At 40.1% G+C, this 16,048-nt stretch overlaps 2 long non-coding RNA genes across 2 annotated transcripts; one reads left to right on the top strand and one right to left on the bottom strand.

Moving 5' to 3' along the window:
* Positions 1–8,040: 8,040 nt before the first annotated feature.
* Positions 8,041–10,320, bottom strand: LOC114829738. The gene is made up of 2 exons (XR_003777585.2): positions 9,855–10,320; positions 8,041–8,729 (listed from the first exon to the last, which is right to left on the bottom strand). It is a non-coding gene; the product is annotated as an uncharacterized LOC114829738 (long non-coding RNA).
* A 258-nt stretch (positions 10,321–10,578) lies between these two features.
* LOC109615300 lies at positions 10,579–14,119 on the top strand. The gene is made up of 3 exons (XR_002196285.2): positions 10,579–10,624; positions 11,533–11,679; positions 13,258–14,119. It is a non-coding gene; the product is annotated as an uncharacterized LOC109615300 (long non-coding RNA).
* The last annotated feature ends 1,929 nt before the right edge of the window (positions 14,120–16,048 follow it).

Here is a 16,048-nt window from a genome sequence, read left to right as displayed (position 1 = left end):
CTTCATTGGTTGTGAGAGCAAAGACAAACCACCAGAATGACATCAGTAGTGGCAAGTGATACAGAAGGGTCAACAGGGTCAGATATGAAGTAACATTATACTAATTTTGATGTTTGTTCTTTAAGTCACTAGCCATCCAGATCCAAGTTCCAGGCCAGACCAGATCACTGGCCAGACCAGACCAGCATCTGAAAGGAATTTAAATAGACTTGGTGATTAACCTACCAGAACACAGGTGCGCACAGTGAACATACACATGCCACGATCCAGGGCTGCTTGGAAACCAGAACATGGCACCTGGGACATGACACAGCTTGACCACTATTTTCATATCTTGTATTTGGGTCCCAACAGCGAGTTGGAGGCCAGGAGTGGAGGTCCAACCTACAACTTCAAGTAAAATGGAAGAAAGTAACACTCTTGGAAGTAGGTTGAATGAGTATAACACAAAACAAGAGTCCTGTAATCCTGTTATACTTTAAATGTTACTCAGCCCTGTCCTTGTCTCTTCTAGCTCCAAGACCTTGTTTTCAAACCTGTGAGTGACGTGTCCCACCAAACTCTACATGCACTTGTTGTTTAACATAATAAATAAAATGACTGGAGGGTCCCTTGGAAATACTTTTAAAGACTTTGCACCTACTTCAAACACCTGATTGAACTAAAACGTTAAAGTAGTATGACAACCCCTAACAGTACAAGTGTGCAGTTTTAATGCTTTGTTGGCATTTCAGACCTCAAAGTTGTCCTCAACCGGAGACAGAATGTTAAGCTAACCGTGTGGTATGTGTTCGAGAAGGTCTTCACACTGGACTTTGCAACCCAACGGAACTGGTGCAGGACGGGGCAGAAGACTGTTCGGTCAATGCCACTGAAGGATGCTATTATGTGTAAGTTCAACACTTGCTTATTGTTATAGAAGTTAAACATTGGTGGACAAAACCAACTAATCATTGGTAATGTGGATGTTGCCTCTACTTCAGTGTTTCCTCTGGAAATGTATCTTGCTGTGGTGGGAACGTTGTTGAGCGGGACTGCCCTCCATCTATTCTCTTCCCTCCCATCCATCTCTTTCCTCTCTTCTATCCTCTGTTCCACTATGGTCTACTCTCTCCTCTTCCATGTACCTTGTTGTCACTCTACTTTCTGCACCACTCTGTCCCTCATTATCAAGACTATTGTCTCCCCTGCCTACTGAAGTAATGTGTACACTTCTTATGAAAACGCAGAGCATAACCTTTAAGAGATGGTAATAATAATTTCTTCAAATTAATAAGGTTATTCGGATTCAAGTATAATACATCAATTTAATCTAACTTTAAAGTTGCCTGAGATTTGTCCCTGCTCCCCCATTCTCTTTTGTTGCAACTGCTTAAATAGTACATGGAAATAGCATGGAAACAGTACTGTTAGTGTTAGCTAGCCAAACTTGCTTTACCTTACATCTGTGTTTTTCAGTACGTGTCAAAATAACTGGGGACACAATTGTGTCAGCAATATTGATAGCTACATCTTCTGGTGACTGGCCTTTTCTTTCTATCTATAATGTGTATAATGTCCTTCTCCTTCCTGCTGGCAAACACTCTGATATCATTTGTTTAGCGTAGGGAAAACGAGAGTTGTTTTGAACGCGGTCAGGACGTCGGTTTTCCTCGTCTGCTTACAGCATATTGGTAGCTCTGACTATGAGAGTGAGATCTGCGTTTCTCAAATTGCATGCAGAAAATCGCTCAACGCGCTACATACCATAAGAACGGTTTTGTACATTGACATCGGTAAGACATATGTGTTATCTGGGTTGTTGAAAAAGTTAGTTATCGTCGCCTTTATTCATAGTAATTGTATAAATGTCATTCACGAATGAAGGAAAAATGTACGTTGTTTTGCCATGAAAGAAAAAAACAAGTTCCTATGCCATTAAATGAAATAGCTTTGGCAGACTCGCTAGCAATTGTTCAATTCTTATGACTATTCCAGTAAGTTAGTAGATACCGGTAAAGCTTATTACTAGCTATTAAGCTGTTAAAATGGCCACTGGCCGCTATTTTTTGTGGTAAACTTAGTAAGAAACGTTTGTCCGTTTAACTGTATCAATTTCATTCACAAATGGCCAATTAACTACTAAAACGGCCAGTGGCAAAAGAGGATTTGTTCATGATACCGACACCCAGCATAAGTACAGCTCAGTCGTGTAGTGGTTAACGACACAGCCTTTTACGTAGGCGACCCGGGTTCAAATCTCGAGATGGCAACACTTTCTATTGTGGGCCGGCTGAACGAGGCTTGCCTGGTTTCTTGTTTCTCCACATTTCTAATTAAAAAAGGTATTATTTGTTTATACAAAAAAACAAAAAAAAACATAAATAAGCTAAATCATTATACAGATGAGACATTAGATCTAAATAAATTAATGTATTGGTCAATGACCATCCTTGTCCCAATTCCCCCCTTGTAGAAGAGTAGCTATTTTTCCTTCTACTTTAATTTCTCATACTAAACTAAATTTTTCTAATAGTTCAAAACACATATCAGCTAGAGATGTACAGAAACGTTTATGTTCCTTTACCTATCCTTACAAAGGTACACCTCTCATTTCCCCCATTATTTGTCTTCATTTTTTAAAAACTCTCCACCATGACCAAGACCAAAGAGCTGTCCAAGGATGTCAGAGACAAGATTGTAGACATACACAAGGCTGGAATGGGCTACAAGACCATCGCCAAGCAGCTTGGTGAGAAGGTGACAACAGTTGGTGCGATTAATCGCAAATGGAAGAAACACAAAATAACTGTCAATCTCCCTCGGTCTGGGGCTCCATGTACGATCTCACCTCGTGGAGTTGCAATGATCGTGAGAACGGTGAGGAGGATCTTGTAAATGATCTCAAGGCAGCAGGGACCATAGTCACCAAGAGAACAATTGGTAACACACTACACTGTGAAGGACTGAAATCCTGCAGCGCCTGCAGGGTCCCCCTGTAAAAGAAAGCACATGTATAGGCCCGTCTGAAGTTTGACAATGAACATCTGAATGATTCAGAGGAGAACTGGGTGAGAGTGCTGTGGTCAAATGAGACCAAAATCAAGCTCTTTGGCATCAACTCAACTGTTTTTGGAGGAGGAGGAATGCTGCCTATGACCCCAAGAACACCATCCCCACCGTCAAACATGGAGGTGGAAATATTATGCTTTGGGGGTGTTTTTCTGCTAAGGGGACATGACAACTTCACTGCATCAAAGGGACGATGCACGGGGCCATATACCGTCACATCTTGGGTGATAATCTCCTTCCCTCAGCCAGGGCATTGAAAATGGGTTGTGGATGTGTATTCCAGCATGACAATGACCCAAAACACACAGCCAAGGCAACAAAGGAGTGGCTCAAGAAGAAGCACATTTAAGGTCCTGGTATGGCCTAGCCAGTCTCCAGACCTTAATCCCATAGAAAATCTGTGGAGTAGCTAAAGGTTCAAATTGCCAAACGTCACCCTCAAAACCTTAATGACGTGGAGAAGATCTGCAAAGAGGTGGGACAAAATCCCTCCTGAGATGTGTGCAAACCTGGTGGGCAACTACAAGAAAGGTCTGACCTCTGTGATTGGCAACAAGGGTGTTGCCACCAAGTACCAAGTCATGTTTTGCAGGGGGGTCGAATTCTTATTTCACTCATTAAAATGCAAATCAATAAAAACAAAAATTGTTCTGTCTCTCACTGTTCAAATAAACCTACCATTTAAATTATAGACTTTGTCAATGGGCAAATGTACTAAATCAGCAGGGGATCAAATAAGTGTATCTATGCAATACCTTTGTAATAGCTCATTATCCATATGAGATGGAGATCTACAAAGAAGAGTGGTGTGTTCCTGTACCTATCCTCTCAAAGGTACGCCCCTTAGTTTTGCCATTTTCGATTTGGGGTAATTTACAGGAATTTGTGGACTACAGATTAGCATTCAACACAATTTTCTCACTAAGCTTGTTCCTATGCTCAGGATCCTGGGATTAACACCTCCCTTCGCAACTGGATCGTGGACTTCCAGACGAGCAGACCCCTGGTGGTGGGAATGGGCAACCTCACCTCCTCTGCACTGACCCTGAGCAACAGAGACCCATAGGGCTGAATACTCAGTCCCCTCCTGTTACCCCTGTTCATGCATGACTGCGTGGCCACACACAGCTAGAACGTCATCCTTAAGTTTGAGGACGACACCACCATCCTGGGTCTCAACTCCAACAATGATGAAACCTCTAACAGAGAGTAGTTAGGGGACCTGGCTATATGGTGCCAGGACAACAACCTCTTTCTCAACATCTGCAAGACTAAGGAGATGATCGTGGACTTCAGGAAGCGGTGTGGGGAGGGTCATGCCCCCATACACACCGACGGTGATGAAGTAGAGTCTCCGACGTCAAAGTTCCTCTGTACATTCATCAAAGATGAGCTCACCTGTTTCATGCAAGCAAACTCGGCCCAAAAGCGACTATAGGAGAATCAAGAAGTTTGGCATGTCTGCAAAAACTCTCAACAACGTCTACAGGTGCACCATTGAGAGCATCCTCTCAGGCTACATTACTGCCTGGTAAGGCAGCTGCTCCGCTGGTGATCTCAAGGCCCTCCAGAGGGTGATATTCTGCAGAGCGCGTCATTGGTTGCCATCTTCCTTCTGTGCAAGGCATCTATCTTACATGATGCCTTAGGAAAGCACGGGACATCATCAAAAACTACAGCCACCCAGGCTATGGTCTGTTCACACTGCTGCCATCTGCTAGACACTACCGGAGCATCAGGGCATGCACGTCCAGACTCACAAACAATCATAAGGCTTCTCAACCAGCAACACTGATCAATGATCTTATTGATCACATGAACATTTCAAATGCTTTATGTACATTCAATGTACATTAGAATATTCTAATGTACCATTCATAGGCATATTACACTTATATTACATTTATAAAATTGTTAATATTGTTCATATTCCCCAATATACACTCTTTAAAATTGCTTCTACTGTAGTTCATATTGTTATGTATATTTCTGATATATATTTTTTGCTTAATATATCTATTAATTCTTACTGTATAGATGTCATGTGCTATGTCACAATAATTTAATTGTTCAGGAGTTATTTGGTGCATATGATAAATAAAACACCTTGACAATGAATAACAGTCCTTTAGAAGAGAAGCCAGCTTTTGCATTTTGGGCATGACTGAAGGATGACAGAATAAACCATCCTGCTCATGAAGTATTAAAAGACTAGGGAATATTACAAAAATAAGGAGTAAGGCGGTGCACTATGGAGTCAATAACTTTAAAATAGACTTTTAAATGGTGTGGGTATTGGGCATTTTATATTTCTATTCAACACTTATGCAACCAGGTAATTGTGAGTTTTTTATTTCCCCCCCTCAAAGATTTCAGTTTGTTTTTCAATTGAATTGTACACGTTCAGGTCACATTAAAGGTGGAAAAGGTTCTGACATGATTTATCTTTATCTCATTCTTTTACATCACAAGAACCTGCCATTTTTACAGGGGTGTGTAGACTTTTTATATCCACTGTATGTTGATCCATATTTGATCAAAGTAATGAATGAATGGTGGGAAGAAAGTTGGAATAAGAATGGATCTGTAAATTATTGATATTATTTTGCACGGATGGGTCAAAGAATTAATGGGATTGCGAGAGCTGGAATTTTTCTAACATAATTTGATGTTAAAATATGTAAGAAACTAACAATTTATCATTATGGTCCACTGAAATTATTTTTATTATACACTCACCTAAGGGATTATTAGGAACACCTGTTCAATTTCTCATTAATGCAATTATCTAATCAACCAATCACATGGCAGTTGCTTCAATGCATTTAGGGGTGTGGTCCTGGTCAAGACAATCTCCTGAACTCCAAACTGAATGTCAGAATGGGAAAGAAAGGTGATTTAAGGAATTTTGAGCGTGGCATGGTTGTTGGTGCCAGACGGGCCGGTCTGAGTATTTCACAATCTGCTCAGTTACTGGGATTTTCACGCACAACCATTTCTAGGGTTTACAAAGAATGGTGTGAAAAGGGAAAAACATCCAGTTTGTTGATGCTAGAGGTCAGAGGAGAATGGGCCCACTGATTCAAGCTGATAGAAGAGCAACTGACTGAAATAACCACTCATTACAACCGAGGTATGGAGCAAAGCATTTGTGAAGCCACAACACGCACAACCTTGAGGCGGATGGGCTACAACAGCAGAAGACCCCACCGGGTACCACTCATATCCACTACAAATAGGAAAAAGAGGCTACAATTTGCACAAGCTCACCAAAATTGGACAGTTGAAGACTGGAAGAATGTTGCCTGGTCTGATGAGTCTCGATTTCTGTTGAGACATTCAGATGGTAGAGTCAGAATTTGACGTAAACAGGATGAGAACATGGATCCATCATGCCTTGTTACCACTGTGCAGGCTGGTGGTGGTGGTGTAATGGTGTGGGGGATGTTTTCTTGGCACACTTTAGGCCCCTTAGTGCCAATTGGGCATTGTTTAAATGCCACGGCCTACCTGAGCATTGTTTCTGACCATGTCCATCCCTTTATGACCACCATGTACCCATCCTCTGATGGCTACTTCCAGCAGGATAATGCACCATGTCACAAAGCTCAAATCATTTCAAATTGGTTTCTTGAACATGGCAATGAGTTCACTGTAATGAAATGGCCCCCACAGTCACCAGATCTCAACCCAATACAGCATCTTTGGGATGTGGTGGAACGGGAGCTTCGTGCCCTGGATGTGCATCCCACAAATCTCCATTAACTGCAAGATTCTATCCTATCAATATGGGCCAACATTTCTAAAGAATGCTTTCAGCACCTTGTTGAATCAATGCCACGTAGAATTAAGGCAGTTCTGAAGGCGAAAGGGGGTCAAACACAGTATTAGTATGGTGTTCCTAATAATCCTTTAGGTGAGTGTAGTTATGTATATTTGCATATTATCATCCTGATAAAAGCAGCTGGCCACATAAAACTGGACGATGTAGCTTTAATAGGTTGTGCCCGTGGACTGAAATCACTTTTTAGCACAACAGACCGCATAGAAATATCTTCCTGTTATGTGTTAATCATTTTGTGTCCGACAGCGCTCACTCTCCTTGTGTTTCTAAGATCTCAGGTAGCCTAATTGACAGGTGCTGCTCTCTGCTGCAGTCATGTCCACTCATGCATTATTGATATTGCCTTTCCACCTATGCATTCACACTATCAGATTTATTTTGCTGATATTGGCAGCAGCAACATTAATGTGTTTTGTAGTAGCCTACTTGTAGTTATTCAATAGTTATAATCTTGTGCTCTTGTGTAAAATATGTAGCCTAACTTTCAATTGTATTCCTAGGGCTCAATTTTGGATGGACCTGTTTGGAGACATGAGAGACTCTGGACACTTTAATGCCAGCCATGAACATCAGGACTTATTGAGATTCTGCTTCAGTAATGTTCTGCAAAAAGACCTGGATGAGAGCACAGACCTCTGGAATAAGCACAGGATTAGACTCTCCAGACTTGCATCATGTCCTGGGGGAATTCCAGACGAACTCTATCTATTACCTCATAGGTAACTCTCATATCAACTGACAATGAATTGACTATATCCATTCTTACAAAAATATATAATGTGTATTAAAGCATAAATTGCACCCCACATATTATTGGAAATACATTTGGATTTGGAGTCATGTTTTCCCTTTATGATGAATTATTGTGTCACTACGCAGGTTTGGTTCAAGGGACTGTGTATTGGCAATTGAAGACAGGGAACTGGATAAGTTTCCAGAGTCAAGGCAAACTCTTCATTCATGCAGTGATCCAGACATCCAGGATTATCTTCAACAGACTGTTGAGCAAAATGGATTACAGCAGCCACACGATTGGGAGTCAGCCTCAGAACTATATGTCACCTTGAAAGAAATAGCTGGCATATAAATATGGTCTACTGCAGCCCACTCTTAAAGGCCAGATGTTAAAGGAAAACATTCTCAAATGTGGCTTAGCTGTTTATTGAGTATCATGTTTGGTAAGTGGAGTTCAGTATATGCAGTGTCATACCAGAGTGGAGACATACATGTCTCAAATGTAACTCCCAAACTATAATTGTTTATTTTCTGATTCACCATCGAGTTAACTGTGTGTCAATTGTAGGTCTGAACAACCAAAGAAACGTGGTTCTTTTCAAAAGGTATTGTTTACAAGCTTGTTTGCAAGCACAACATGTTATACACTGTTTCAAATGCGAGACTACATACATTTTAGCTGAGTACAATTTTACTGTTACTTGTAATGTGACCTGTACTTAACATTTGTTCTGTGATTTTTCATTGAACAAAGTAATGAACAGAAATAATACACATTAAAATACTTTGAACTGAGCATGCACCCTTTTATGCTTTATAAACTGCAGGTTTAAGACTGGGCAAAATCCAGACTTGGCACAGCATTAAATGCACCAAAAGCCTGGAGAATTCTGTAAGCCAAACTCCATGTTTGTCTTAAAGACACTGTAGGCCTCAAGGAAAGGGAGCTTTAGCGCATTTGCACAGGTGTTTGTCATAGGGAATGGCGAATTTGGTAAGAACTCGATGCATGGTAGTGGTGTTATTCCAGCAGGTGGAAGTGATGCGAGCCCTGTAGCAAACACCAGGCCATCCTCTAGGGACACAGCTGTCGCTTTTTCTAAAAGGGAAAAGTCAACATTGTTTTAGTATCTTTATCATCTAACAAGTAAATTATACATCCTGAGAGGGCCAAGCCAAAGGGTTTCAGCTTATCGTATCCAACTACATGCCAAATGTAGTTTGGACCAAGCGTGCCGCACAAGCCCTGAAAAGTGAAGCCAAAACGTCTCGATCGCCCCCTGGTGAGTGGTCCCAGTTTAGGTCATAAACCCCGCCCTCCCCATGTTATTCAATGGGACGCGAGACCAACTAAACAATTAAATTACCCTTCAAATATCTTTTTTCCGAAGCTGGTTTCTGTCATTTACTGTAGTTTGTATCACGCTAATGTAAATTCAAGAGTTTGTTTTTAAAATAAGTTGGTTTTTAGTTAGTTATTTAATGCTCTAAATATGGTGGTGTGACGTCGTGATTCACAGCTGTGATTGACAGCAATCTGAGCCGAGGATCAGGCTTTTTTCGCGATCTTCGGAGGATTGAGGAGATTGGAGCTTTACATTTAATCTCTAAATTTCTATAATTGATATAATTTCACACGGACATAATGGGTTGTTCTGCAGTACATTGTGCTAACCGATCTGGCATTTCCAATCGATCTTTGAATTTTTTTCGGTAAGTTAAATTTATAAGCTATTTAATTAGTAAATAAATGTAATGGGTTAGGTAAAAGACAACAAGCCTCGTTAATAGCCATGTTAATAGCTAGCAGGTGATCGTTAGCTAGAAGTTACCAATTATTTTTGTATTAGGCCTATTCTAAATTAAGGTTAAACATGATGTAAGTTAGGCTATAACATATCGTCTAAGTTTAACAAGCAAAGGTTGTACTGTACTTGGACTTGCGATTGATTACGGTATGCGCATTCTGCGAAGGAGAGTGAGGGCGGGGCACAGGGGTGGGGCCGTTGATTTCGCGGCTTTACGGCTTTACTTCCTGCTCGCTACTGCGCATAACTACTGCGCAGAACTGGTCCCAAGATCGCTATCTACGCAGGCGCAAGTCCAAGATGTCAGCGCCGTATCGGGACACTGGTGGCTTCAGTTTTCACCAATGGAAAAGAGCGAAAGGGCGTCGTCCACTTTTTTTACATTCTATGGTTTGGACCCATGGAGTGATACATACGCCTCACAAACCTCCGGCGTGTTCTCGCATCCGTTCCTCGTGGATTTAGTTGCTTCAGCAGTCTCATCACTGTGTGTCGTTTAATACGTAGCTTGTGTTTTTGCTGTACTTGCCACATAGTCCGATAGCCGAATAGTTGCCCTGGTCCACGCATCTCTGTAAGGATGGGACGTCTTACCTCATCCAGTTGTGAATAGTTTTTCCTTCTGTACAACCCTGCTTCTCTCAAACATGACTTCAAAGTGCGTATACTCATCCTGATGTTGTGATTGGTTGACAACATATGGTTGACTACCACGTCGTATGTATGCCCTGCATCAAAATAATTATTTATAATAGCGAAAGTTTCTTCCGTGCGCTTTTCCGTGTTTTTCACCTCTCCTTCCTGTTAAAAGACAGGCAGTCCTTCTGTCCAATCAGGAGTTTCCGTCCTCTGCTAGATAGGCCCTACCTTTTCCGTTAGAAGTTAATGTCATTGGCCCTCATTTATCATTCTTGCGTAGAAACGGGCGTATATGTTGGCGTAGGATTTTGCTTACACTCCTCTCACCGCCTGATTTATGAAGCTGTGCGTACCTTTAAAATCCAGGTGTACGCAATACCTGCCCTTGATAAATGCCGCGGCTGAAAACGATCGTCATTAGAATAACACGCCCCTATATATTCAAGTCTCCGCTTCCCCCACGCCCCCATTTTACGCCATGGATACACGGAAGACGGCAAAAAAGAGAAACTTCTCTCACGTGGAGATTGAGACGATCACCAGGGAGGTAGAAAGAAATACAATTGTTTTATTTGGCAGTTTAAAAAGAGGAATAAAAGATGATGATATGATGTGGAGTACCATTCATTAACATTAGTAATTGCATGACAATTAGTAATATTCGTCTTATTATTTTATGATATTAATTATTAATGACGTTTATTGTTATTTAGAAGAAGAATGTCGTTATTATTATTATTTCTATTATTCTTATTATTATTTAAAAGAAGAAGAATGTGATTTTTATTATTTTGTCAGTCTGAATTATATTTTGGTCATTAAAAGCCTTTTATTACTGAACCCAGTCCCTGCGCAACTGCCGGGCCTAACCCTGAAACGTCATGTAAAGCGCACAGGCTAGTATCTGAAGGAATACATATAAATCAAATGCTTTGGTAAAGTCACACAAATTAAACATTGAAGTCCATGTTGCACTAAAATAAACACTGAAGTTTGTAATTATTATGTTTTTTTTTTTTACAGTGTATATATAATGTATATATATATATATATATATATATATATATATATATATATATATATAGTGTAATATATAATATCTTTTAGTTTGCCAGTGCGTTAGGATTTTTTTTCTGCGCAACTCAAAACGTGCGTACACCACCTCCTGAGCTGGCGTAGGATTTGAGAGTGCCGTACGCCAACGTCCATATTGATAAATCTCAAAGTCACCGTGGTTTTGGGTGTACGCCAGGTGTACGCTGGAAATTTGGTGTACGCACTTTTGATAAATGAGGGCCATTGTGTTTCATATTGGCTGTTGTGTTTCATATTGGCTGTTGTGTTTTCCTATTTGCTGTTGTGTTTCATGATTTGTTGTTTTATTTTATGATATGTCGTTTTGTTTTATGATTTGTCGTTGTGTTTTATGATTTGTCGTTGTGATTTGCACTTCAGGGCTACCGTACAAAATCTCCCAGTGACAGCAACTGTTGAGAGTTGAGGAATGTTTCCCATTATTTATGATGCTTCTCCGGCTTCATACAGAGATATCATTCTAAACAATTGATGCATGGAAGGTTTCAGAGATCTTTAGGATCACAGGTGAGTGATACATGCATAACGTAAACAAAGTAAATTGCTATTTGAACATTGAAAAATCATTCACTTGGCATTGTCATAACACATTTTTAGTAGCTCTTTCAGGGGGAAATAAAAACAAAAAACTCACAAGAACCTGGTTGCATAAGTGTGCACACCCTTAAACTAATACTTTTTTTGAAGCCCCTTTTGATTTTATTACAGCACTCAGTATTTTGGGGTAGGAGCCTATTACCCTGGCACATCTTGACATGGCAATATTTGCCCACTCTTCTTTGCAAAAGTGCTCCAAATCTGTCAGATCATCCCACAGATGTTCAATTGGATTCAGGTCTGGGCTCTGGCTGGGCCATTCCAAAACATTAATCTTCTTCTGGTGAAGCCATGCTTTTGTGGATTTAGATGTGTGCTTTGGGTCGTTGTCGTGCTGAAAGGTGAACTTCCTATCTTCAGTTTGAACAGACGCCTGAAGGTTTTGTGCCAAAATTGCCTGGTATATGGAACTGTTCATAATTCCCTCCACCCTGACTAAGGCCCCGGTTCCAGCTGAAGAAAAACAGCCCCAAAGCATGATGCTGGCAACACTGTGGGTATGGTGTTCTTTGGGTGATGGGCAGTGTTGTTTTTGCGCCAAACATACTTTTTAGAATTATGGCCGTAAAGGTAAACCTTGGTTTCATCAGACCATAACACATTTTCCCACATGCTTTTGGGGGACTTGATGTTTGTTTTTGCAAACTTCAGCCAGGCTTGGATGTTTTTCTTAGTAAGAAAAGGCTTCTGTCTGCCAGAAATTCCGTCTGCCAGAAATTCCTGCAGTTCCTTTAATGTTGCTGTAGGCCTCTTGGAAGCCTCCCTGACCAGTTTTCTTCTTGTGATGAATTTTGGAGGGACATCCAGTTCTTGGCAGTCTCTGTTGTGCCAAATTGTATCCACTTGATGACGACTGTCTTCACTGTGTTCCATGGTATATCTAATGCTTTGGAAATTATTTTGTTCTCCTGACTGATATCTTTCAACAGTGAGATCCCTCTGAAGCTTTGGAAGCTCTCTGCGGACCATGGCTTTTGCTCTGCGATGCAACTAAGAAAATGTCAGGAAAATCCTACTAGAACAGCTGAACTTTATTTGTGATTAATCAGAGTCACTTTAAATGATGGCAGGTGTGTAATGACTTCTATTTAACATGAGTTTGAATGTGATTGGTTTTATTCTGAACAAAGCCACATCCCCAGTTATAAGAGGGTGTGTACACTTATGCAACCAGGTTGGTGTAAGGTTTTTATTTTTCATTTTTCCCCCTCAAAGATTTCCGTTTGTTTTTCAATTGAATTGTTCACATTATAGGTCACATTAAAGGTGGAAAAAGGTCTGACATGATTTATTTTTGTCTCTGTCTTTTACAAAAACCTGGCATTTTAACAGGGGTGTGTAGACTTTTTTTATCCACTGTATGTTTTGATGACAAATGCTTTCCATTTCAAGCCAGCAAAATGACCCTCAAATACAATATATATCTTAGTCCTGTAGCTGTGTGTGGTCTTAATATTGAATTAATATCTAGAATTCTGTCTATTTCAGGCTTATGACTTGTTTGCTGGGAAAAAGGTGAGTGGCATCTCTGCTAACACAGAGTTTACCATCTCCATCAACCCATCAGGAGTTGTGATGTGGTATGTCTATTTCACAATGCAGGATGTCCAGACACAAGACAATGGTAGATACCCCTACGTCCGACAGAAATACAAGAGTTGTACTTCCTATTCTGCTATAAAGGGATAAAGTAAGCAAATAGCAATAAACTTTATATGAAATATGTCCTCAAGAATTCATTAAATAAATTACTGTTGATTTTAATGGGAGAATGTTGATGATTTTAAACACAATTTAATTTAAACTCATTGTAATATTGACATCCCAGTTAAAATATAATGCCTGCAATCAGACAGGAAATGAAGTTACTAGATCAGATAATCCTCATCACTAGCTATAAAAAATTTTGTAATTTGTATGGCTAAAAGGCAACATTTGCTATGGGTTTTAGTCTAGCAACCTTTCGGTTCATGGTCAGATGCTCTTACAACTAGGCTCTTTGTCTTGTTCTCAAAAGAAAAAAAGCAATGATTTAAGAACAATGTACTTCGGACAGTAACCATATTGATTGTACATGAAAATGGGTTTTCCTTCTGTGCACGGTACACATTCAAAATGTTTAATTCTTTAATTCAAAATCTGCATCATAACAGTTACATTTCTGGAATATTCTTTAATATGTTCTTAAATGAGAGGGCAATTCAGAACTCATACTAGACCTTATGACTGATGATGATTGTACTTTTTTTTTCTTTCTTGTGTTTGTATTTTGATCTGAGTATTTCTGCAATTTCTTTGTAAATCCAGGGCTCTGTAAAATGGACATGTGTTTCAATACGTCTCTGATAAAGCTAAATATGATAAATACAATATTCTACCTGAAATTGTCTTGAAGATTTCTTGATCCAAGCATGTCTTGCCAAGCTGTTTTAATTCTTAACAGATTACTTGCTTTATCAGAAAGTGTTTAACTTTTACACATGCACCTGAAGGTAACGCATTCCATCGCTTCATTTTCAGGACTTAAATTGCATGCACCTGTCCTACCAGAAGCAGTAACTAGAGTGCAAAGTGACACGGCAGACCTTGGATAGCACTAAGGCAAATTGCTCCCCTTACACTGGACCCCAGGGCATCCCCAGTATGCCACGACCATGATTGAAATACCTAGCCACAATAACGCCAGGTTAAGTGTACTATCAGCTGGCAGTCAGTGTCTTAGATGATTGCACTACTTGGGGGCCCCTTCAAAGTCACTCCATTAGCATATGCTAACTTATTTTTTTTCTTTTTGATCTATAATTAATGTAATTCAAGGTACCAATATCTAAACTTCTGTTAATCATGATCCCTCCATTGTTAGTCATTCTCTCTCTCATATGACATATGACAAAACTGCTAACACTTCTCTCCAGACAATGGGAAAAAGCAAAATAGCATAAAAGCATCTCTATACCCAGTGGCAACGTGTAGAATTTCAGAAAATCTGTTATAAAGATGGGATTACACAGACTGGCAAGCCGTTAAACCCTTTACAATAAGATATAATTTTTTTGAGGCCTTGATAGCAATCAAAGTTGCCTATCCCTGATGCACAATAAACTATATCACGCTTTTGAGCTCTGGCAAAATAGATAGTGTTGACTGTGGGTAGGCAATCACATCAAATAAATCAGTTCCGGTCTCCACCACTAAGTGGCAGTGTAGACTGAGTTTCACAAAAACCTTCAATGGGTTACCCTTGAAACACATTTATCTCACAATAGATTAGGTTGATCCACCTTTAGTGCAATAAAATTAGATGATTTGCTTTAGACTAGGTCAAGCTTGTTTATTTGGTGATGCATAAGCTGCTGCTGACAGTTCTGAGAGATGAGATGGATCTACCCAGTCTGTGCTATGTGGTCACATAAGCCTTCTTGGTAAGCGATAGAGTGTGTTGCTAACATAACCTTGAGGTAGGTATGCCTTATTGCAATCCTGTAAAAGTGCATGCACACAGAACTACTGGACACAGCCAGAAGAGGATGGGCCACCGCTCTGAGCTGAGATCCTCTCTAGATTTCTTTATTTTAAGGGGATTATTCCTGCTTTATTGTTATCAATGCTGTAGCCCTGGTATCAGTGCTAGAATCCTTGTATCACTGCTGGAGTCCTGATATCAATGCTAAAGTGGATATAAAAAGTCTAAACACCCCTGTTAAAATGGGTTCTTGTGATGTAAAAGAATGAGACAAAGATGAATCATGTCAGAACTTTTTCCACCTTTAATGTGACCTATATAACGTGAACAATTCAATTGAAAAACAAACTGAAATCTTTGAGGGGGAAAAACTAAAAATACTCACAATAACCTGGTTGCAGGGCACGGAAAGGTATGCACAAACTAATGTAACTCCTTTTGGATGAGAGCATCTACTAAATGACGTAATTGTATAATCTGCACGGGTTAGGGCAAAGCTGTGAAGTAGTGTGCCCTCAGAAGCGTCAGGTGGTGTCAGGAAATATGTAAAGATCAGGCGGAGGTCTTCAGGGGTCAGTGGCCCTCTGTCAGCTGCCATCAGTTACAAATGGGTCCACCAGGGAGGCATAATAATGGGAGTTCCACCCATGGCTTTATATGTATCACATCTATACACATCACAAGTACACATCAAATGATAGGAAGATACGCACTTTGAAAACCAATACCAACTGCAAAATACAAAAATACAAAATCTAGATCTGTCAGGGGCACATGAACTTGTTAAAACCACTGCACATCCTTGAACATCAGCAC

The sequence above is a fragment of the Esox lucius genome, chromosome 20 (assembly GCF_011004845.1).
Source record: "Esox lucius isolate fEsoLuc1 chromosome 20, fEsoLuc1.pri, whole genome shotgun sequence".
Classification (NCBI taxonomy): domain Eukaryota; kingdom Metazoa; phylum Chordata; class Actinopteri; order Esociformes; family Esocidae; genus Esox; species Esox lucius.
The sequence above is the reverse complement of the archived record's forward strand: the minus strand, read 5'-3'. Positions and strand labels throughout refer to the sequence as shown.